This window comes from Balaenoptera physalus (assembly GCF_965194825.1).
Source record: "Balaenoptera physalus genome assembly, contig: HAP1_SCAFFOLD_525, whole genome shotgun sequence".
NCBI lineage: Eukaryota > Metazoa > Chordata > Mammalia > Artiodactyla > Balaenopteridae > Balaenoptera > Balaenoptera physalus.
This window is the reverse complement of record NW_028126198.1, coordinates 264,428-289,601: the sequence shown is the minus strand read 5'-3', so window position 1 is coordinate 289,601 and position 25,174 is coordinate 264,428.

Sequence of the window (25,174 nt, the reverse complement as noted above, 5' to 3'; positions counted from 1 at the left end):
GGCTTGTGCTACACGGGACCAACACGATGGTGACACAGACCACATGCTCCGGTCCAGTGTGCAGAATACAACACAGGAAGCGTAAGCAGAAACAGCGGGAGCCAAGGGGTTTGGCATTAGTTGGCAAGTGAGTACGGGATGCCCGAGATTCTGTCCAGTCTCCTCAGTCTCCCCTCCCTCAACGCCATGGTCCTCACCGCCCACATCTGCCCCACCAGCCCCAGGAACCAACCACCTGCAGTCCCACTGTCAGTACCCCTCCCGCCAGCTCATTTCCTCTGCACGTCCCCTGTGTCTCACTCTACACTTACAGCCAAATAATCTGCTGGCAACCACTGGCCCCTCCCTCAAAAATGACTTCAATTTCTTCCTTATTCCATTTAAATTATAAAATCCACCACTGTCCTCAGTCTCTTACAAACATTCCTAACTTCCCCCAGTTTTTCTCGCTGTCATGACTTGCCTCGTGAAACCACAGACCTGGTTAAGCCCAACTATCCACCTGTCCCTTACCTTTCCCCAAACACCTGAACCCCATGAGGGAAAACCACAGAGCCCTGCCGACCGGTCTGTTTCCATCCAGGACCACATCTCAAGCAGGCACGCAGTCACTCCTGTGGTTCGGCCACCCCTCCTGGTGGGCTTGACTTCCAGGCTCTAAAACAACTTCCCTCCTCCCTCCTTCCCATATTCTCTCTCTCTCTCTCTCTCTCTCCCCCTTTCCCTCCACCTCCATTCACTCTGCTGCAGATATTCTCTCTAATTCAAAGAGAAACTAGAAACAATTAGATAGGAGCTACCTCATGTGTCTCCCACCCTATAATCAAATCCGCCCACCTTCTGTTCCCTCCACAGACACTTCCTGCTGCCCGTCTCAGGGGACATGCCCTGCCTTATGGAATAGTCCACCCCACCCCAATTGCTAAGGAACCTGTCACTTTCCCCTTTTCCTGCAGTATCCCTTCCTCCCCCCCATACCCCCTCCCTCATCCTCCGGAGGAATTGCCCATTTTCAGCTCCCTCCCACACCAGATTCTCAAAGAGCTTTAACTTCCCCACCTCAGGCTCTCCTCCATCCTCTCCAGCTGGCTTTATCCACCTGCCACCAGGAGTCAGCCTCCTTCAGGGCTCCCTGACAGCCCCCCTCCACCCAGACATTCAGGGTCCCGCACGGATCTGATCAAACTTGAGTGAATATCAACCTGAAAAATCAGTTAATGAAAAATGACGAAGTCTTTGTAGTTACTTGAAGGCCCAGTTACAAGTTGATCCTCAGAAAATGAAAACCAGAGTTCTTTTTCCTGGAAATTTTAAGAAAGGGGCCAACAGTCAGGATTAACCTGGACAAAGGGAAACATATACTTTCAGTTCCATTGCTCCTAAGCCAGGTCAGTGGTGTTTCCCTGCTCCTCTTTGGAGAAGAAGGCCTGGTCTCTGCGTCTTCAGAAGGCACAGCGGCGGAAGAGGCACCGTCCCTATCTGCTCACAGGACAGCTCTGTGGGCAGCCGTGCACTTACCCGGTCATTCCAATAACTTTCAGTGCTGGTATCATAGTCCCAATCTGAGGAAGAAAACCAGGGCTTGAGAGGTTGATATGTAAGCCTTTGACTCAGCAATACCACATGTATGAATTTATCATAGTACGTGATAAAAAGAATTGGGCACACACACACACAGATACAGCACTGCTCATTCCAGCCTTACTAAGACAGAAGAATATCAGAACACCATCTTTATACATAAAAAGGGATTAATTAAATAAAATGTCATCCGTACACATTTTTTATGAAGCTGTTACCAAGAATGAGGTATATTTACATTTATGTCTAGTAGACAGAGTCTACAATATGTTAAGAGAAAACAAAGTTATAAAATGTACATACTGAATAATACACTTTATGAGAAAACGTAGTAGCATTTACGTAATAGAGCATGCATGTAAGTAAGGTGTGCTCTGGGGCAGGCTCAGGAGAACCCCAAGTCCTCCGGGCGAGGAGAGGCGTGTTGGCAGCCTGGCTGCAGTCAGGGTACCAGCGCCTGAGAAGGAGGTGTGTGTACGCGCGTTGGCATCTGTACTCCCATAGACGTGGGGATGGTGGCTGCCTTGGAAATGTATGTGATTATGAAGAATACTTTTATCTCATCCTTCATAAAATTTGTAGTTTTCACTTTTCAAAGAGAAAAACTAGTACCTGTATATCAATACAGTTCTATATGCTATCAGTACCATATAGCTTTATATGTAGTATACATATGGTGAATACTACATGATAAACACTATACAGAAACACGTTTTTTCCTTTGGAAAAAATACATGTGAATTTATATTCAACTGAACTCTACAGCAAGTTTCCAAACATGATTTAGTGTGCATACTGTTTCATTGGGGACTATTACTTACAACTCCTTATGAAATTTTATGTAAAATACAGATTTTTATTTCAAGTCATTTATTTTCTTTGACTTTCATTAAAATATCAGTATTTTGTAAGTCTCTCTCTATACACACACACACACACACACACATATATATATAATATGGGAAAAGTGGCAAGTATTTAACACATCATGAATGTTTTTGCACAGAGAGTGAATATCAATTGGGATTTTCTCCAAAAACAAAGATTTTGGAGCATCTCGGGAAACTCTGAACTCTCTGATCCATGGTGAGTGGCTACAAGATATTGACAAGCTTTGATTCCCCTGTGAACCTCCGAAGGTTAATTTACCCATAGATCCACCCAACTGAATAAATACTCTTGAGATTGTTTATACAAATCACCACCACAGAAGTAACTCCCACCTCAGACGTGGCCCAGCCGTGATGCTTACTCCCCACCTGGTCCCGGAGCTGGTCCCTCACTTTCCACTTCCCTGGTGAGGTGACCTGGGAAGAAGGATGCAGGTAATTTGCAGAGGTCACCTGGTCTGAGGGCAGGGAGGGAGTCACACCCAGTAGTCACGTTTGGAGCCCCGGCTCTGAAACCCCTCCATATTGACCCTGGAGGACACGCATTTTTCAACACGAGATTGTGAGGTTTAAAAGAGACAATTCCCTTTCTCTTTTAAAAATGACAGTGAGAGTAGATTTATTTTTATTTTAAAAGTCCTTTTGATAAAAATAAAATAATATGTTTTAAAAAGTCATAAAATATATGCCAAATATACCAAATGCAAATACTCAGTTGTTTTACTCTCCCATTAAATTTTTTTAACATCCTTTTTTTCATTTTTTTGGAAGTATAGTTGACATACGATATTATAGTAGTTTCAGATGCACAACAAAGACATTTGACATTTATTTACATTACGAATTGATCACCACTATGTTTAGTAACCATACGTCACCTTGTAAAGTTATTATAATATAACTGACTATATTCCCTGTTCTGTGTATTACATCCCCATGACGTATTCATTTTATAACTGGAAGTTTGTCCTTCTTAATCTCTTTCACCTACTTCACTCATTCCCCCACCCCCATCCCCTCTGGCAACCATCTGTTTGTTCTCTGTGTCTGAGTCTTTTTTCATTTTGTATTGTTTGTTCATTTGTTTTGCTTTAGGCTTTTCTTTCAGATTCCACATATAAGTGAGAACACAACATATTTGTCTTTCTCTGTCTGACTTATTTCCCTAAGCATAATACTCTTTATATCCATCCATCCTGTCACAGATGGTGAGATTTCATTCTTCATTCTTTTTTATAGCTGAGTAATATTCCATTATTAATATTCTGGCATATATAAATATATATATATATATTTCACACCTTCTTTGTCCATTCTTCTGTTTATGGGCACTTAGGTTGCTTCCATATCTTGCCTATTGTAAATAATGCTGTAATGAACACTGGGGTGTGGATATCTATTAGAATTAGAGTTTTCATTTTCTTCAGATAAATACCCAGAAGTGGAATTGCTGGATCCTATAGTAGTTCTATTTTTAATTTTTTGAGGAACCTCCATACTGTTTTCCACAGTGGCTGTACCATTTACATACCCACCGACAACGCACAAAAGTTTCCTTTTCTCCACATTCAATCCTGAGAGATTTACCAGCCTTTATTTACTGACATGTACATCACTACTTGTTTATTATTTTATTTCTACGATTATAATTTTTCTCTAATCTACGTATAGTTCTGTTTCAGTGGGATTTCTAAAAGGATGGAAAATGTGTGAATGATCACCCTGTCATATTCTAGGATTGTTTTTATTGCTTCGGATTTAGGTTGATAGGCTTGAGCTGGTAATACACAACTCCTCTTAAATAATCGACATTGGTTTGTTGAGGGACTTTCTTTATATCACAATAATTCCTCTTCTTTTATCTCCATGCCCATCCCCTATCTTACATGCATATTTATTTATATATGTATTTCTTTAGAATTATGTAGTGGGGGGTGTGTGTGTGGTATTTTGCTATAGAAATCATTCTATTTCTAACATTCTCCACCTTACTATGTTTTTAGAACTATTTTTCTAAACCTAGTAAAATTTTATTTTATTTTTTATTGGAGTATAGTTGCTTTACAATGTTGTGTTAGTTTCTGCTGTACAGCACAGTGAATCAGCTATATGTATATCCCCTCCTTTTTGGATTTCTTTCCCATTTAGTTCACTGCAGAGCATTGAGTAGAGTTCCCCGTGCTATACAGTAGGCTCTCATTAGTTATCTATTTTATACATAGTATCAATAGTGTATATATGTCAATCCCAATCTCCCAGTTCATCCCACCCCCTATCCCCCGTGGGTATCCATGCATTTGTTTTCTACATCTGTGTCTCTATTTCTGCTTTGCAAATAAGTTCGTCTATACCATTTTCTAGATTCCACATATATGCAATAATGTACGATATTTGTTTTTCTCTTTCTGATTTACTTCACTCTGTATGGCAGTCTCTAGATCCATCCATATCTCTGCAATGGCACAATTTCATTCATTTTTATGGTTGAGTAATATTCTGTCGTATATATGTACCACATCTTCTTTATCCATTCCTCTGTTGATGGACATTTAGGTTGTTTCCATGACCTGGCCATTGTAAATAGTGCTGCAATGAACATTAGGGTGCATGTGTCATTTTGAATTATGGTTTTCTCCAGGTATATGCCCAGAAGTGGGATTGCTGGGTCGTATGCTAGTTCTATTTTTAGTTTTTTAAGGAACCTCCATACTGTTCTGCATAGTGGCTGTATCAGTTTACATTCCCACCAACAGTGTAAGAGGGTTCCCTTTTCTCCACACCCTCTCCAGCATTTAATGTTTGTAGATTTTTTGATGATGGTCATTCTGACCAGTGTGAGGTGATACCTCATTGTAGTTTTGATTTGCATTTCTCTGATAATTAGTGATGTTGAGCATCTTCTCATATGCCTCTTGGCCATCTGTATGTCTTCTTTGGAGAAATGTCTGTTTAGGTCTTCTGCCCATTTTTTTGATTGGGTTGTTGTTTTTTTTGAGATTGAGCTGCTTTAATATGACATATAAACAATGCATTATCTCAATTACTTCATAAAATTCCACTATTTTACTTATCTAATTGCCAGATAAATAAATGATAAATCTTTAGTTTATCTATGAATTTTGCTGCTATAGCAACCTTGTGATTAAAATCCCTTTCACTTTGTCTCCTTGTGGATGCCTGAGGAGCGTCTTTGAAACAGGTATATCACTTAGTATTAACAAATTACACAGAAAATCCTGTATAAAATTTATCATTGTTGTTCATCCTTCCCACACATTAAAAAAATCCAAACCCAGCCTTCAAATCTGTCTCATAAACAATCGCTTTGCTTGCCCAGCGATCTTTTTGCCTGTTGCTGCCATTCTTCCAAATTACTATACTTCAGAATTTCAGATAATGGGAACTTTGATTGTAAAATGAGTCAGTGCAACAAATAAAGAACAATGGAAAACTCATTGCAAATTTATTTCTAAAGAAGGAGGACATGAATTTTGAATGTTGAAAGGTGTTTACAGTTTTTGTGAAAAGGCTTCAGAACATGGAAGCTTAACTCCTTTTCTTAAGTGGTCAATGATTTGAATTAAAAAAGTGGAGCCCGAAATGTTGCACTGCTCTTTCAAAACTTTGCAGAGTGTTAGGTGTGATGCATGATAGTGGTGTGCTGGGGAGGACAGAAATTGTTGCTGCATGGACCTAATGTCACCACCCCACAGAATACCTTCAATGGTAACAATAATTGATTTTAGGGGCAACTAAGGTTCTCCTGAGCTTTCTATACAATGGGCCAGAAGCTAAGTGTCATCTGTGGATGAGCTCACGGTATTTTCTCTGGAGCCCTGTGAGCTCAATGCCAGTCTCATCCCATTTTACAGATGAGGGGTGGAGGCCTGTTTTGGCCCAGGGCTGGTGAGCAGGGGCCTGCGGTTGGAGCACAGTGTGTGGCCTTAGCACGGAGCCCTGCGTGCCGTCTGTGCGCCTGACTAATGAATCGACGTACTTTATTCCTTGAACTTCGATTTCAAAGCCCAAATCCTAACGCCTACTTTGGAGAGTTGTTATAATGACTAATTTGTCAAATGTCTGGTGTCATCTGGAATATAAAAGGAGCTCAGTAAATTTACTCACTACAATTATTACCAATTTCATCAATTGCTATGACAATTAGTCGTATTGTAGACATAATAGCTGCCATCACAGATAGACTGGGAGTCCTGACCTGACTCCGAGAAGTGTCACATCCTCTCCCCTTAAACACAAATGACTTCTCCCTCAGAAAGTGTGCTGTAACGTTAAAAAGAAATCAATCTACAGTGTGGCCCACAATCCTTTGCTTTTAATGGGCTCTTCATTTCATTACGTATTATGATAGTTCTGCTAATTCGCCCTTCAGTAAACTACAACGTGAAAACTCAGTAGAAGAAAGTATTGTTTGCCTTAGCAAAAATTAGCCTCTGGCATACAACCAGACACAAAAAACTATCTATTTGGCATGGGATTTGCAAACAAGTTTTCCTAATAGTAATTCTCAGACTCTGTATTAGAGCCCCTTCTACTTTATTGAAAGTAATTCTGATCTGCTGTGAGTATAACTCCTACTTAGCTGTGGCTGGAGCTCACAAAGGCAGCCTGTTCTGTAAGAGTTGATAAGCTTATAAGCAGAACACCAACCCCCGTAGGATTTTGTTAATTTGGAGATCTTTAATGTTCTTTAATTGCCTGATAATATTTTTTGAACTGATTTTAAGAATTACCTTTTAAAAATCATTTTCCCCCCATTTCCTTGGTTAAGATGGTGGAAAAAATAGAAAGGACTGAGCTATACTTTTCTTGAGCTAGAAATTGCCATCAGCTTGATTTTTCAGATGTTGCATTACTATGAAGCACGGTTATTTCTCAACACGCTTTTTACATGCCGAGTAGGAATGTGTTAAGGTGAGTGTGGAGGAGTGCTATTTTACTGCCCTAGAGGGTTTTTGTTGTTGTGGCTTTGTTTCATTTTGTATATTTTTATAATTGCCTAAGTCCAGCTGAAAAAGCATAAGATATATGGTTGTAGATTATAACACGCAGCTCTGTCCTGCAGGCAAATATTGCCCAAAGTACAAATAAATGAGAGGTCTTTTATTAGAAAAAATACATAACTATAAAATGGCTAATACATTTGCTCTGTAAATTGAGAATAGATATTCAGGATAAATTCAGGCAAGAAATCCTCCTCCCAGATACTTCTGTGCTAGCTCTTTCCCTCATTCTGTAGCCATTTGTAAACACCTTTAGGCTGGTACTTATTAAAAATGATCTTGTGTTAGTGTAAATTATGCACACACACTCACACGCACACACACTCACACGCACAGATGCACATACATACACATTCACGTGCCCTGGAAGTGAAGACAGGCCTGGAGGTGAGGACAGACTGGGTCTGGCAGTGTCAACAAAGGTTCGTCCTAAAGGAACCCCGACCACTTCTGCCAACGCTCAGTGTCCACGGTTAGTCCTGTGGCCCCTCCCTGCCCAGGTGGGCACCGGCCCTGTGCCCTGGCCGGCAGGAGCAGTGACCAATTCCAAAGTCACCCAGGTGCGCGGCACAGCTTCCCATGCTTTCACAGGCCGAACGGGCTCCTGCACGTCCCAGGACAGCAGGACGGCCCCTCAGACCCTGGGGATGGAAGCCCGACTTGGCATCAGGAGGTTTCACGCTGCTGCCTCTTGTTCAGGTCCTGCTGCGGCAGCTCTCGGCCTGCAGACCTGGATCTGCTTCTTACGGAGAAGGTTCCCTTCCCTCCTTTCCTCTCCGTGCAGCCGGACAGGAGCAAACTCACCGCCTCGAGCACCCTCCGAGGGAGAAGCGCCCAGGTCAGGGCCCTCCGCCCGGGAGGACGGGTCCTCAGTGAGTCCCCATTTTGTTCCCTGACAGACACTCCCTTTTGCATGCGACCTGCGGCTGCACTTCGGGGACGCCTTTGGTTTTGCATCCTCACCTCTGGCGCGGCCTGTGACCCCCAACCTGCCTCCCCCAAGCCTGCCCCGCTGTGGGAGAGTGATCGAGCATCATTTAAATTCTCTGGCACTCGCAGACCTTCTTCAGGCTCAGGGTTTCCTCTACAATCAACTATTTCAAACTCTTGGCGAGCTTCTTATTTGGGGCTCCTTGCGACAATAGCTACACTCTGGTATTAGGGCCACCCAGCAGGTGTGTGGGAAGCACATCTTTAGCCCATTTCCTGGAGACAGACGTGTAATTGAGGAGACGCCGAGGGTACCATCCCACCGTTGAAATTAACCGCCTCCCTGCCAGGCTGTGCGTCACAGGTTGGCCGCTAAAATTATCTACATTCCAACTTCTGTAAGTGATGGTCTTACTAAGTATTCATCACTGCAGAACAATTTCCCGTGGTCGCTGTCACAGACCGCCACAACCTCGGTGGCTTTCATTGGTTCATAAACTGGCCCCATCCCCAAGAGGACAGGGAGAGACCGAAGAAACTGGCAGACCTCCAGACTGGGGGGTGGCAGGTGTAACCAGCGGGGGGCTTACTTATGAGGCTTGCCTTGGACCGCAAGACAAGTGGCTATCTGCACCCACCAGCCAGATTTTAGAAGTTTATAGAGGGCTTACCTGGGTTCCATCAGGTTCACTGTCTAGACGGCCTCGACCTCGAGGCTGTGTCTAGGGTGGGGATGGTGCAAACATCCCAAGGTCAGGGGTGAGGAGCCCCAGTTGCCCGGGACCAACTCGTGGGTCCTCTCAATTACTTTCTCCATCAGCTTTGAAACAGTACAGATCTAATTCTTACAGTTCTGCAGGCCAGGGTCCAAGGGGGTTTACAGTCTAACAGCCAGGTGTTGGTGGGCTGCCCTCCTTCCACAGGTGCCAGGGGAAGGTCCAGCTCCCAGGGGCTGCCGTGCTGTCTGCGTCCTGGCCCTCCTCCCACCTGGGCCAGGAGCACTGCCTCACCTGCATCACCTGGACTTTGACATGTTGCCCTCTCATCACATACGTGGACTTGTGATCACACTGCCCGCACCCCCTCCCTGACAGTCCGGGATGACCTCCCTTCTCAAGGTCAGCTGACCACTGGCCACAGTTCCGTCTGCAACCTTCACTTGCTTTGCCACGTTACGCACGTAACCACAGGCCTCGAGCAGGACGTGCATGTGTTTGGGGACCAATTATTCCACCTGCGGCTTGCTTTCTTCCCTCCATGCTTCTAAAATAATTTTTTTGGATCACCCTCAATGGACATCCCACTTGTGGTCCCATTTTTTATTTCAGTCAGGGTAGGTCTACAGTATTAACCACCACCCCCAAATCTGCATCCCTCACACAATGAAGATTTAATTCCTGATCCGGCTGCATGTACACGCGTGTGGGCCTCACCAGAGGAAAAGAGGAAAAGAGCCCTGACACCACTCACACTGGCCCTGAACGGGCATCCTTGCCCAGATCTGGTCATGGGCCCCTCTGCCACCGTCTGATATTGACACTAATGACACCACATCTGGCACCTTGTTTTTGCTAAGACAATATTTTAGTTCTTTAAGCAACCTTTAAAGCTATCATTCTGCTCTTGTTATAGATTGTATTGTCAGCTTATGCTATGTTATCTTTCTTTTTCATAATATGATTTCAATTAATATACTGATCTCTCTAATCTTCAGATTTCTTATTCTATTTTTTTCAGATATGTTTTCCTTAATCCTTCTTAATTGTAAGGTTCTTAACTCCTGTTTTTAATCTTTAATTCTACCCACTGCTCTCATTTTAATTTTTCTCTCATTAATATTCTAACTATTTAATTATAATATTGTATCATTTATTTACTGAGTTCCTAGGTTTTTATCTTGAAGTTCATTTACTTTAGATCTCGTTATTATTTTTCTTTTACCCAACCGTTAGTCTATTATGCCCTTACTTCTCTTATTTTCAAATTGTACTAATTACCTTTACTTTGAATTTTATTTTAAATAACTCTTTTTTTATGTGTGAATATGGAAAACGTAGTTAACGGATATTACTTCTCTTCATCACAGCTTGTTCTTTCTTTAGGGAAGGAGCTAACCTTTTCCATAACGTAATTCATGGTCCCTCATACGGTGGTCATGTTGAAACAGTCATTTCTACTGCACGATCCACGGCCTGGTGGGTGGAAGTTTACCCCTCCAGCTTTACAAATTTACATCACAGATGTAAGAAATGAGGAGGAGGAGACCCGTAGAGAGAGAGCAGACATTAAAAATAAAGAATGGAAGTTGTTTACCCAAAATTTTCTTTGGGAACAAGCACTGGACTGAATCTCTTTCAAGGGTTTTGTGCCATACCTTTTAAAGAAAGCAGAAAACTTCTGCACCCCAGGCTCTGGGAGGGGAAGTTTCGTTAAAAGGCACCTGTTCTAAATGGTTGTCTTCTGCCTTCTGTGTCCTCATGCTGCTTTAACAAAGCACACCACACTGGGCGGCTTAGAACAACAGACCTTAAGGTCTTATAAGTCTGGGGGCTACAAGCCCAAAGTCAAGGTGTAGGCAGGGCCACGCCCCCCTGAGACCCGCCCCTTCCGACCTTCTGGGGACCCCTCCTGGGAAGCATAGCTCCAGCTTCACGCGGCTTCTCGTAAGGACACCAGACCTACTGGATTAGGGCCCACGCTGCTCCAGGGTGACTCATCTTAGCTAACAGTACTTCCATTGACCCTGTTTCCAAATAAGGTTGCATCCACGGATATTAGGGGCGAGGACTTCAACGTCTCTTATGGAGACACAGCTCAATCCACAACATACATCAAGGTGCTGATTTCCAGACACCAGATTAACACCGACATCAAGTCATTTGTGGTGAGGAACACGCTGGCGAGAACTTCATCCTGAAACACAGAAGCTGGCGACTCATCCGTGGCCGAGGCTGGACCCTGCACAGCTGGTCCGAGTTTTTTTTTTTTTTTTTTTTTTTGACGCTTTGGAAGCCATTTTATTTTTCTTTAATCATTCCTTTACCTCAGTTAATTTTAAAATCTTAGTTTGCAGAGAGGCAATTTTAGGCTCCTGATAATATTTGGAAGCCTCAAAACACCAGTCAAAACAAGCATTCGATTCAGTTTTGGAAATTTTAGAGCTATGGTTGTCCAATTCAGTTTGGTTTTTTTTTTTTAACATCTTTATTGGAGTATAATTGCTTTACAATGGTGTGTTGGTTTCTGCTGTATAACAAAGGGAATCAGCTATATATATACATATATTCCCATTTCTCCTCCCTCTCGCGTCTCCCTCCCACTCTCCCTACCTGAGTTTTAACTGGTGCCCCTGAGGCTGCTGGTGGGGAAGCAAGCAGAGCGCTGGCCGCGAGCCGTGTGGCCATGTGGACTCTGAAAACCACAGAGTGCTTCAGATGCACAAATGGGAAGGTCAGCAAAAAGGCCCTGGAATGTGGACAACCCTTCACTTAATCTCATTCTTTACAGCCAAACCCATTTTTTTAATACCTACGTGAGACAGAAAAGTGAATGCATTCATTAGCATGACCCAGAGGTAGAGCCCGTTTACAGCATATAAAAACAAGTGCAAACTGAATTCTATTGTTCCAAGATCTTTGCTTAACTGATGACCTTGACAACTATTTTGAAGGTCACGCACCACAATACATAATTACTCTTGCCATAAAAGTGTATGTCGGAATCATAACTGTATTTAATTAAAAATGTACATATTTTTTAATCTTAAAGATGATATAAGTGTATTATTAGTTTATCCAGAGTAAATCAGTGTAAGAAATTTAGAAAATTTAAATTATCTAGATTTGTCATGAGAAAACTCAGACCTCATAACAGCTTAAATGAAAAATGATAATATATTGCACAGACTTTTTAAATCAAAATTATCAAACCAAATTGATCTGTCCAAGGCTTATCTTCGTTTGAATCGATTTCTTATAGGAAAAAATACTTCCATGCTAGCAGTTTCTCAAAAGTTTGTTCTTTTTATTTTTTTTCATTGAAGTCTAGTACACTTCAAGTGTTAGCAGTTCCGTTTTTTTTTTTTTTTTGTAAATGTTCTTGGAATTCAAGGAATATTAGATTTATGCAAACACTTACTAGTCTAAAACCAGCCGGAGAAGGGCTCCTTTATTTCAAGGGGCCCCATAGTCTAATTTATTGATTACTCTGGAGGCAGGACTATCTCACAGTGGCAGGTGAGGCCTTTTTCTGACTACAGGTGTGCAGACTCGCAGGGCACCTGCAGCGGCTTCGGCTTCTCAAGTTCAGCCTGGGGTGGAGAAACACAGACACACCGCAAGGCACGTCCGTATCCCTCTCTGCCGTGTCCAGACAGTCCTTGTCCAGACACAGACCAGACGGCAGACTCGCAAATCCTCCGCTGTTGCTGCCGACGGACCTCGTCACAAGCCGGCTCCTTGCCCTCCGCTGCCCCCAGCTGAGAACAAGTCATCGAGCACGCCCGACCAGGACCAGCGAGGAAGCCTGGGGAGGGCAGGCCTAGCGTCGCTCAGGCTGTGGCTCTGAAGGCCCTTTGTCCACAACCAGCGGACTTTGAGCGAAGGAGACTTTCCTCCGTAATGTGGGTGGGAGGGCTTGAGAGCAAAAGCTGCGGTCTCCCAAAGAAGAAATTCTCCCTGAAACACCCAATCCCGGCTGCTGGCCTGCCCTCCAGACTCCAGACTGCCTCAGCCATCTCCCTCTTTGTTCCTCTCTCTCAGCACATGTAGGGACCCAAGGTTTCAGCAGGGGAGACAAATCGAATTGACTATCTGACCTTCGCCGCACTTCACACTGCCGACTTTATTCTCACCACGGACTCTACAGTTTATATCTGGTAAGTTGTACGGAGTCGGGCCTGAGTTTGCTTCCTAGGGCTACTGCTTATCAGCTCTGTGCTCTGAATGTATTTCACATCTTCTCCTTTAGTTTTATCACCTGTAAAATGGAGGCGAATCCACTTCCTAGAGATTTTCAAATATTGACATGAAGCAGTGCAGGCAAAGCACTTAGCCATGAAATAAGCATGTCATGGAGCAAGTGCTCAGGAGATGTCAGCAGCCCTCACACCTCCTGCTGCTGTTGGTCTGATTACATGTGCAATATAGACGTATTATTACCACTTGCATCTCTTCCAAAAAGTTGGGATAAATTAAATGTCCAATATTATGTTTTAAAGCCTCACTAGAAAGAATCTGATGGATTTGCTATTCTCTATTCCCCCAATTTTTGTGACTTTTCTCTCCCTACGTTTTATGATAAAATCACTGATTTGTTTGTTCAGTAATTCTTTGCAAATAAGACTAACAGAAATAGATGTTCTTTCACTGGGCAAAGGGGATCATAGGAAGGAAGTTTATTGATTTTGGCTATTTTGTCTTTGGGGAGGAAAAACGTAATTGTTTCTTGGCAGAGTTTAGTCTGCTTCCGTCCAGGGTCGCTGAGCCTCACTCACTCGAACTCTGAAGCCGGGAAGAGAGGAGAGTTAACCCTTCAGAGGTCTTACTGATACTGAAAAGTGCCGTGATGCTTTGGACAGAGGAAGGCCAGATGTAAGGGCCAGAAGAGAGAGAGAGCCCCTTTGACTCTGCTTTGAGGGTTATCCTGACTTCACTGCATCCTCTGCACTGCTAGGGATTTGCCCTGGAGCGTGGAGCAACTCGCTGGACCATCGTCGTGATCTAGCTGAGATGGGGAATCAGTGTCTCTTCCCATCACGGGGAACAGTGAATAGCGAAGCCTCCTGGAGAAGGGACGGCTGTCTCGGGGGCGTCCTCCGAGGTCCAGGGCGGCAGTGCTGCTGTTGGGTTCTCTTCCTGATTAGTTCTCACTTGGCAGTTCCACTGAAATGTCAGAGTAGAAGCTCATTTCTGAAATACGGAAACGGCGTGAGCGTGGGTAGACCTTGGTCTCCCCACAGCAGCGTGGACAGTTTTCGGCATCAGAGCTTACAGTGAGCACAAGTCTCCCAATCGCTGGGATGGATTTCCCAGTTCAGTGGTTACAATTTTCCAAATGACTGAATTTGACGTACAGTTTACCCAGAACCGACAATAACTTTCAGGCTTTTTGATAACAAACCTTCTCAGTTTGGGAATATAGTTTACTTTTTCGACACGGATTGTTGAAGGCTGATTTAATTTGTCTTATTTAGTAGCCACAGAAAAAGCCTAAGTCCTGTGCTTGTTTAATTATTATTGCTCAGGCCAGCATTTTAGGGGAGAAATCGGCTTTTTGCTGATGTTTGAAGGAAGATTCTGTTATGCCGCTTCTGTTAACCATGGGACAAGTTAAGGAAATGTCTCTCTTTCACGTTGAGTACCCTTAAGTTTACTTCACTGAAGCTAAATATCCTTCAGAGCAAGGAAGGTCCCTAACCCTTGATTTACTTGCCTGATGTTCTAATATGTGTTTTTTGTTTACATCCTCACAAGCATTTTGACCTTTTCCATTTAACAAACAAGGGCTTTATGTTTTCACTTTAGTTTTCCAACACCAGGTATTTTATGTCAAATTCCTGGGCCTTTGACAGCAGCTGTTACAACCAGTAACTGTTGTAACACTGTTCCCTTTCCAGGAGAGCAAGGAAACTGTGCCAAAAAGATTGATTTGCTGATATTTTGCTGTTATAAGACATAGAGTTAAACTGTTAGGAGAAATTCCCAAAGCCAAAAGGAGTTCTGCAAATATCAGCCAACTGCCCTGAAACGTATCTGGCTTTATTAAAATGCCTACAACTCTCCACCCGCCTAATCTCATGGAAACAGAAGTTTGATCTCCTTACTAAGTATGACTTCACTACAAATGTTTTGCATGGCTTTATTTAAAAAGTATCAACATTTAAATAGAAGAATCAGTGTGAGTTTTTCACTCTGATTTAATGGAAATGTCAAAGAAAAAATAAAACTATCAACTCTGTACTATTGGAAAATGTCAAACTTATGGACACACACACACACAAAACCATTTCATATATCTTATCTCATTATATATTTCCAACAGCTTTCGGATGTAAGTAGAAAGGCAGACAGAAGATATATAGCATGGTAAGAACATGAGCCCTCGGGGATGGAAGACCAGGGCATCTTACCAGCAAACACTGAGTTATAAATTTAACGCGCTTATCACCTCCTGAAGCTCCACCTGAAACAGCGCCACTAACTTCCTTCTTTCTTGTCGGATGCTTTACCAGGTCCAGGTCCGGGTGACTGGAGGTGGTGGTGGATGGGATGCGTCTATCCTCACAGGCACTGGGGCAGGGCTGCCACACGGACACACCTTCTTTAGGAGGCGAGACCAGACCTTCCGTTAGGATGAACTGCAATCTTATCACTCATCTCAGTACTGTTCGCCAATTCCTGGACACAAGCAGAAAACCAACGTGTACAGTTTCTTGAGCAGCCTGAGAACTGAGTAAGAGATTTTGGTTGTGCTGTCATTGTTCATTTATGTGTTGATTTCCTCAGGACACTAAGCCTTTGAAGTATTTTAGCTCTTGAATTCATCTTTATAGACTCATTAATTAGCAGACACCTAGCACAGAAATAAAATCACAGAATATTTGTTAAATAAGTAAACACATAGGATTTGTTTCTTTTTCATACATTAATAAGGCAACTTGTTAGATCTGGACTGTGAGAATTGAAATAAAAGTAAATAAAATGTTTAGAAAATCTAGAACTTAAACAGTAATACTAACAATATATTGTATTAATTGATCACATATTTTTAAAGTAATTACTTTGTGCTGAGAGTGGTTTTCGGTGGTACAGATCCAATGGAAGCAAGATTGATTTGATTTGTGTCCTTACCCTTAGAGAGCTTACGATGTAGCCACACGGCTGTTTTATTAGGATGAGTTATCTTTACCAGATGGAGGAGAGATCAGCACCATAGGAATGAGCAATATATTATTTGCAATGTTTTGGTGCCTTGAGAAGATTCTGTGCCCTTGCGAACTCACACTAGGATATCTTTTCAGCACATTTGGACGCTCAGTAGGAGTTTGGAATATATTTCCTCAGAAATAAACCCTTGACACTGGACTAGTTACAGAGCAGGATTGTGTACAGAGCAAAGCATAGGAAATTGGTAAAAGGTTCTTCCAGGACACGGTTAATCCTACCGTTGTCTGGACCAAGATCTGGGCTCTGCACCTCTTCCAGCTCCCATTAGGGTCATTAGCAGCTCTCAGGATGACGCCGAGAGGATCTAAAAACTGAAACGTCAGAGCTGGAATGAACTTTAGAAATCATCTGGTCATTTGACAGACCGGGAAACCCCAGAGCCAAGAAAGTTCCTGCCCAGCCCGTGACAGGCCCTCTTGGTCATGGGTTTGGAAATTTCATTCCCAGCCCCGCCCACTGTCTGAGAACTCAGAGTAACAGATGCCAGCGCACGCATTGCTGAGACAGAGCCAGAACAAGTCCCCGTCCCCCCAGTTCTCCATGCCCTCCTGCTCAGAAACAGATAAGGCTGCCAACCCATGACTTCCCTCCCACCCCGGTCTCTAACCAGGGTAGCCTCTCTCCAACCAGAAACTGAGAAGGTGGCTCCAGCCTCCCAGGAAGGGGAAGCCACCCTGGAGGGCATGGGAAGACCCAAGCACTAGAGTCCCCCCATCACCCTTCTCCAGGGGAGCAAAGCAGTGTCATCAGTGCAGGTGAACTTGGAGACCCCAGCCAAGCCAGTGGTCAGAACAGCTGGGGAGTGCAGATAAGGAGAGCAGACAGCAATAACCAGGGCTGGATGCAGCTTCAGAAGCACAGCCCCATCCACCTCCTTTGTGTTTCGTCTTCTCCTACCTTTTCAGTTGAACTTCAAGATGAGAAGTGGGAAAGTCAGACAGATAATTAACAACCCACAGCAGAGAAGGGAGACAAACCCCTCCCTGCGGTGGGCAGGGAAGGAAGAGAACCACTTAGAGTAGCAAGTACTGTGTATTTACTACTGGGTACCAAGGATGTCTGCTCCTCACAAGGGCCCTATGAGGGGCATATCCTTATCCCTACCCTACAGATGAGAAAACTGAAATTCAGAGAAAACCCGATCCAAGGTCCCACAGCAGGCGAGCAGCAGAGATAGGTCTGAACCCGGATCTGACGTCTGACTTAAGAGTGCCCTTTGCTTTTACACCTGCCTGGAGCAAAAGCCCCTGAAGCCCCCACCAGTCACCTGTGTGAATAGGCCAATACCAACACGTGGGGCCAGCTGAGGTAGTGAAGACCTTGCTCATTGACACCAATTCCTTTTCCCTCGTAGAAAGTCGATCTTTGCCAGAGCCCCGGGTTAGGAGGCAGGGAGCTGAGTTCTTGTCCTGGCTCTGGTCCTGACTCCACTGTGTGAGTCAGGGCTGGCCACCGCACATCTCTGGGCTCAAGTTTTCTCATCCGTAAAGCAAGTGCACTGAACCAAAAGATCAAAGTCCATTCGGACTCTAAGAGTCTCTGCTTTTGAACGAACAGCCTAACAGACCAGAGCAGAAGGCTTCAGGGCGGAATGACTTGCTTCCTAAAGAATCTCCGCCGGATGTGAAACTGGTCTGGACGATGGCTACAGAGGCAGAGGCACAGGGCATGACCTGGGCCTGGGGGTAGCCATAACTCCCTCTCCTCCCAGACTGCCCTCTGGACCCTGCGGCCAGCATCTCCTGGGTCTCACTCACCACAGAGCCTGCAGAGAAACAGCGACACGCTGCAGAAGAGAAAGAGTACGAGGCAGGAAGTCAAGAGATCTGGGCTCAAGTTCTAACTCTGTCACTAACTAGTTGTGGGGATCCAGGCAAATGACCTCCTTTGGCCTCCTTTTCCCCCAAATCAGCCCACATCGGGGAAAGGAAGAGGGATTAGTTACCCGAACCAGAGAGTGGAAAGCTAGACTCATCCAGCCAGGCATTTCCCAGACTGCTCTAAAGAGCACTGCCCCAAGAGATGTTAATGGATGAGCTCAGAAACAGATAAGTCTGAAAAACAACCCATATCCCCTTTTGGAAATTCACAAGGCACAATGGCATAGGAAGCCTCTGAGAAGTTCTGCACTGAGCAAACGTGTTCACCTTTGTTCCTTCAAACATCCTTAAGCCTGGAACATTGTTATCAGGGCACACCTAGTTACCATCCTGTGGCGTGCTGGCCAGGCCACCTTTGATTTACAGATGGACCTCAGAATGATTCATGTCCTAACTCCTCATATCGTAAAACCCCTGTCCTCACCCCCAGCCCCTCAGAATAGTCACATTCAGTACCAGGCATGCCCCCTCACTCTCAGAGCCAGCTCAACGCCCGGATCCTCTGCGAGGGGCCTTCCTCTCCCCTGTCCCCAGAGCCGCTATAATCTCCAAAACGGGACTCACTGCCAAGGGCTGGGGGACATCTCCAGCACAGAGCCAGGAGGCTGCGATCCCCTAACATCGCCTTCATGTAATAGGAAAAAATACCAATCGTTACATATGAGAATAAGGACTCATTCTCATCCTCCTCCCTGACCCTCTAGGTACCTGGCACTGTGGCCTGTGGACTTCTGGGCATCATTTCTACTTTAAAACAAGGCCCAGGTTTTGGCCTAGATCCCCAGAATCAGGGTTGGAAGATTCTGTCAAGGCCATCTCCTCCACAGCATTCCCAACAGAATACTCCAGAAAGCCCACATCAGGGTTAACCATACTGTTAGCAGAGACCTTCTCCCCAAGTTGCTGTATGAGCTTCCACTCTGGCCCTTCCAGTGTGTGTCCCTTGCCTGGGGCTTCTGCTCTTTCTGAAGGGTACAGGGTGACAAGTTTGGGGGATGGAAGTGCTCTTCCAGCTGAGCCATTCCCCTGGGAGGAGGCTGAGCTGAGGTGGCTATTACCCCAGCTCATGAAGTGAGGTTCTCCCCACACCTGAGGGGTACCCTGTCAGTACCTCTCTGAGGTGCCTGTTTTTACAGGTGAGGCCCTGAGGTCACGGCACAAGATGACAGGAAGCCAGGGCACTTGACCCCGTGTGGTCCCACCACTACTTTCTAAGTTTGAAACTGGGTCTCGGGGTCCTCACGGCTGGAGAGGTGGGGAGAGCAGGCAGGTGAGGAGGAAGCATGGCTGCCCCCTTGCCCCTGACAAAGCAGCCCCAAGGAAGCACCTGGCTCCTCCTGCCACCACCGGCCAAGCCAAAGGCACCAGCTTTGAAACCAAAGCTCACCAGTGAGATGAATATTTCAGAGCCCCAGAGAACTGGACACCCGAGGGACCTTCCATGACATCTGCCTCTGACCCTGGTTCCCAGGCCTACCCCCCTCATCCCATGTCCAGGTTCCTCAGGGGGAACCCCAACCCCTGGATACCACACAGAGGCCACCGTGGGGTCAGAAGGGATAGTGACCCCCAGCGGACAAGAGCTGGTGCAGAACCCGCAAGATCAGGGCCGAGCCTCCCAGCAGCCTTCCTCCACTGCCCCTCCCGCTGTCCTCTGTCTCCACGGTTTTCCCCTTTCCCATTTTCCTGTTTGGTTTTTACTCTGACCCGAAGAGGCCATGTGGAGGATAGTATTGATACTTCCGGGTAGCTTTCTGAATCCAGTCTGAGGGCAGTGGCTAGAAGGGGGTGGACTGAGGCAAAGTCGTGGTGACAGAGGTGGCAGGTTCCCCACGCGAAGAATGGGGGCTGCTCATGGCTTCCACCCGGTCCCCAACTCACTCAAATACTCAGTCACCTGTCTACACCAAAGCTGCCACCAGGGCGTGCAGAGCCAAGCCGAGGCCAGGCCAGGCCCTGGGCCGCCTCCCCTCCCCCTCCCACCAGCTTAAGGCCGTGACAGCCTTTATCCCACTCACAGCTGGCCACCCTGGGGCTGGCACTGTGGACACGCCCAGCGACAGATACGCGCCAGGAAGCGGGGGACAGGACACCCTCAGACTCTGGCCCGATTGTGCCCACAACCCGCGGCTCGGCTCCCAAGGCTAAACAGGCGCCACTCGCCCGCCCGGGGCGCACAGGGAAAGAGAAACGCCAAAGGTGAGGGAGACACAGCCCCATTCTGGCCCGCTGCGCACTCCAAGAAAGTTTGCGACCCCATCCCAGCGCCGCCCCAGCCCTGGCCGGGTCCCCGCCGGCCCGCGGCCCCCCACTCCCGCCGGCCCCGGGCCCCTGGCTTGCCTGCCGCTCCCGACGGTGCGTCCCCGGCCTCCCGGTGTCGCAAGTTGAGTACCCCCTCGCCGGCCTGGACTGGACTGGTGTTCCACGCCCCGCCCCGTCGCGCAGGCCCCAGCCGGGCGCTGGGGTCCGCCCCGGTCCCGCCCGCATCCGCCCCGGTCCCGCCCGCGTCTGCCCTGTTCGCGCTCCTCCCAAGTCCCTGAGGACTTCCTAGTGTCTTTGGATTTTAAGGCATTACGTGATCATTGTTGGAAACTCAAAACTACAGGAAAAGATCACTTCCTCCCACTCCTCCCGACTCCCAGCGGCAAGCGCTTGCTTTTGATGCTTCTTTGCCTATATATATCTACGTATTTGACTTGTTTTATACGATGTTTTGCTTGTCGCTTTTTTTTTTACTTCACATTTTCGCATGAACATTTTTCTTGTCACTAAATATTCTTCAAAAGCATAATTTTAAAGCCACAAAGTATTCTATCACACAGCTATTGCTGATTTATTAAATCGGTTTCCTACTTTTAAGGACATTGAAATTGTTTCCCATTTTTCTCATTATGAAACATAAATCAGTGATGAACATCCTTGACAAGTCTATGCTTTGAAGCCAAATGTACTTTTCAAGTTTTAAACTTCAAACGTCCAAATGCAGAGATAGATGGAACTTAGAACCTCTGCCCCTGGGAACTAAGACATTGCCTGCCTGAAGTTACTTCAACCAGGAAAGCAGGTGTTTTAGAGTCAGAAATCCTGGGGTGTAGATCACTACAATCAGTGCACAACATTGTGTCGGGGGCTTTGCACCTGTAGTCTCAACCCTCACAGCCACTAACGGTAGAATGTACTAGTCATTCCATTTTACAGGCAAGGAAATAGGTTCTGGGAAGTTTTGAAACGTTGCCGGAGTTTACGTAGTTCCAAAGTCCATGGTTTTTTTCCATTACGCCAAGGCTACCGGTAGATGAACGGCTTTGTTTAAGGTGCTTATCTCGTGCTAGTAGCTGCAGATCTGCACTGCACTGAATGTTGTTCACAGCCTGTTGACACTTTTCCTTTTTGAATGGGGAGGGGTGTGACTTGACAAAACACAGCTTGAAATGAATGCGGTTGGACAACCTCGGGATTCCAAACCCATCACTAAGCACTTTTCTTTACATTATTATCTCCAGCGGCCAGTCCTGCTCTTTCACAGAGCAAGGCTTAGGAAGGAGGAACCTGTGGACTCATCTGGAAGCTCATTTGCATACTAAACATAAGTGAAAGCAGTGTGTTTACTACTAGAAAGCATAGTAAGCAAGGTTACCACTTGGACTGTATTGAGACCAATTAAAATAAAGGTGTTGTTTAAATTGCCCCCTCCACACACACTGTGTATGTTTGTTTGTATATAACTTAAGTAGGAGTTACTCAGGGGCACTGGTGGACATTATGGTGGGCTAACTCCCCCAGCCACCCCAACCCTTCAGTGTAAGTTCGGTTTGGGGTCAAAGACCTCACTTTAGGAAGTCCCCTCCCAAAGGGAGCAAGAACGCACCGGGGCAAGTACAGTTCTGCTCAATATCAGTTTACCCCTGGATCACAGGACAGAGCCCTCATGAACTGCAAAGCCCTGCCGCATCTGGCCGCGTCTCCTGACATCCCTTCATGCTGCCTGCACTTGGGCCCCTTCTCCAGAAAGTACGCTCCACTTTCTAGAACTGCTACAATGATTTCAAGCGGATTCATTTTCCAGCCAGCAATCACATCCACCCCCTGGGAAAGTGGGCCGTGGGGATGCACACAGACAAGCCCAACACAAGCCTTGCTCCATGTTCTTTCTCCTGAGCCCATTTTCTGATCATGGAATCAAGATTGTGTTGACTGAAAGAAAAACACACAACGTAAAACTTGTGAGTTAAGTTTTATTCGGGGACCTTACTAAGGACCATAGCCTCTCAGATAGCTCTGAGAAACTGCTTCAAAGAGATTAAGGAGGAGCCGGAATATACAGGATCTTTTTTGCTGGGAAAAACCTGTATTCAAGCATAAAAAGGTTACTGCTGATCACAAAGAACAGATATCTCAAGTTGATGATTTTAGTGTTCTATGTATGGGAAGATGCAAGAATCTGGGGTCATTAAAATTTTTTCTTAGATATGCATCTTAGCTATCTAAGGACACTGATATCCAAAGCACAGAATGCCTCCTGTTGTTTTTTTTTTCCCCCCACCCGGAATTCCCCTCAGGGTGCACTGTTGGTGGGTGATTGCAGTGACCAATGGCTTGATCCTGTAGAACTGGAATGGCAAGCAATGTTTTTTTCTTGACAATGATAATCCTAAAAGAACATCAGAAGCCCCAGGCCCAGGGTGACCATTCACAATAGGTAGTCAATAGTGATGTCTCCTTCTCTGGACCCCATTGTATGCCTGGATAAAAGGGATAGGGCCTTATCTGCAGAATCCTTAGCAGATTATTAATTAAGGCCCTACTGTCTGCCAAGCAGACAGGAATTTCCGGTTCTAAAGATGACAAAACTGAAGGACACAGCCCTTGACCTCAAGAAACTCACAATCTAAGGGAGAGAGTAAAAGACCAGATAATTACAATTTTGTCAATTTTACCAGTGCTGGGATAGAGGAGTGTTCACTTGGTTCTGTGGGATCCCAGAAAAAGGAGCATGGTGTGGGAGTGAGGGATGTTTCAAGAAAGACTCTTGAGGGGGAATTCCCTGGCAGTCCAGTGGTTAGGACTCCAGGCTTCCACTGCAGGGGACCCAGATCGATCCCTGGTCGGGGAACTAGGATCCCACAAGCCGCACCACATGGCGGCTGGGGAAAAAAAAAAAAAAGAAAGAAAGACTCTGGAGAGGCAGTAACACCTGATTCCATGTTGGTGGATGTTTAAGAATCAGCCTAGCTCGTGCAGGGGCAGGGAAGCAGGTTCTCCAGGTAGACAGAACAGCATCTGAAGCAAGGAGCTTAGGGCCCCTTGTCCCAGCAATCTTGGATGGGGCGGGTGGACTGGGGCGAGAGTGGTAAGAAATAGGGCTGGGCAAGGAAGCAGGGGTCCAGGAATTGAAATTTTACCCTAGGGCAACAGGGAGCCAAGAGACTGTCAACAGCCATCTAGAGGGAGGTTGGGAGGACGGGGGAAGCTTGGTGGTACCCCTGGGGTAAAGTTGCCAGCTTCAGCAAAGAAAGATGCAGGACGATCAGTTAAATTGAACTTCAGACAAACAACAAATCACTTTTAGCATAAGTATGTCCCATTGCCCCATACAATGTTGGGAAATACTTACACTATTTATTTGTTTCTTATCTGAAGTTCAGATTTAAGTGGGTGTCATGTATTTTTCTGGTGACCCTGCTCTGGGAGGAGAGTCAAGTCAGTGGCCGCAGGAAGGTTGGGGGATGAAAGGCATCAGGCTGATGTTTATTTTAGGGATGGATTAGCCTAAGTTTAGTGATTGATGACAGGGGGTGGAGTGGTTCCCTGGAGCCCAGATGGACCCCAGGGAGTGGGTGGGAAAACTTGACTGGAGTGGGGGTAAAACCGAGCAAAGGGCTCGCCTGCCCACGGCACGGAAAGCCAAACACTGACAGCTGGAGTTTGCAGCAAAGTAAGGGTTGATTACAGGGCGCCAAGCAAGGGAGTGGAGTGGGAGGCAAGCCTCAAATCCACTCCAACTTGGTCTTTGAGTTAGGGGGCTTTTTAAAGGGGAAGCACAAAGAGACGGGGATTAATCATCATTTTATGACATTTCTGTGACATTTCTTAATCATAGTTTTGGGAGTCGCGATGTCTCTTGTTTACAATTCTCTGCCCAGGTGATCCATGACTCCAGGGTCCATTAGCTCATCATGCCCAGAAGAAACAACCTGAGTTTGTATGTTAATGATGATATCCATAATAACAATTTTAGTATATTAACGATGTTACCGACAACAGCAATTTTAGTCATCTGACTCGATTAGTGTTCAGTTAGCATAGAATTGAAATCAGAGGGGACAAGAAAGGGAATGAAGTTTTGGATAGAGAGGTTAATCATAAAGTCAGTAAGGGAACTCAGTTTTAGGGGGACTTGGTTTCAGAGCATCCAGAGAAACTTCTCTGCTGCCCGACCCCAGGGCTCCACTAACTGGTTCCACACATTCCTCCTGCCATATGCCCTGTTACTTAGAGCTTATGTGTTACTCCACCCAAGAGAGGTCTTTTCATTTATCACTAACTTTCTCAAAGAAGCTGCCCTTTTCCAGAAGGCTTTGTATTACTGAATTGAGGCATTTAACCTGGCCTGGAGTAAATATGCCTCTTTCTCCTTTTGGAAGGCAAGGACAAAGTCTCATTTATCTCTAGGCCTCAGCACAGCCCATCCCCATCATCCATGGAATTTAAGGAATTCTAATGCTCTAAATTGGCATCAGGGCAAGGCTCTCAGGCAGGAATGACAGATTATTAGAGTAGGGGGAAGGACATTAGAGTTCTTTCCCCTAAAAATTAGCCTTAATATCCATAAACATTAGTTAGCACTTTCATAAAGAAATAGGGAGTGGGAAGAATGGTGGATTCAATGTCCCAGGAGCAAGAGCATGTCCCAGCTTTGCCAGGAG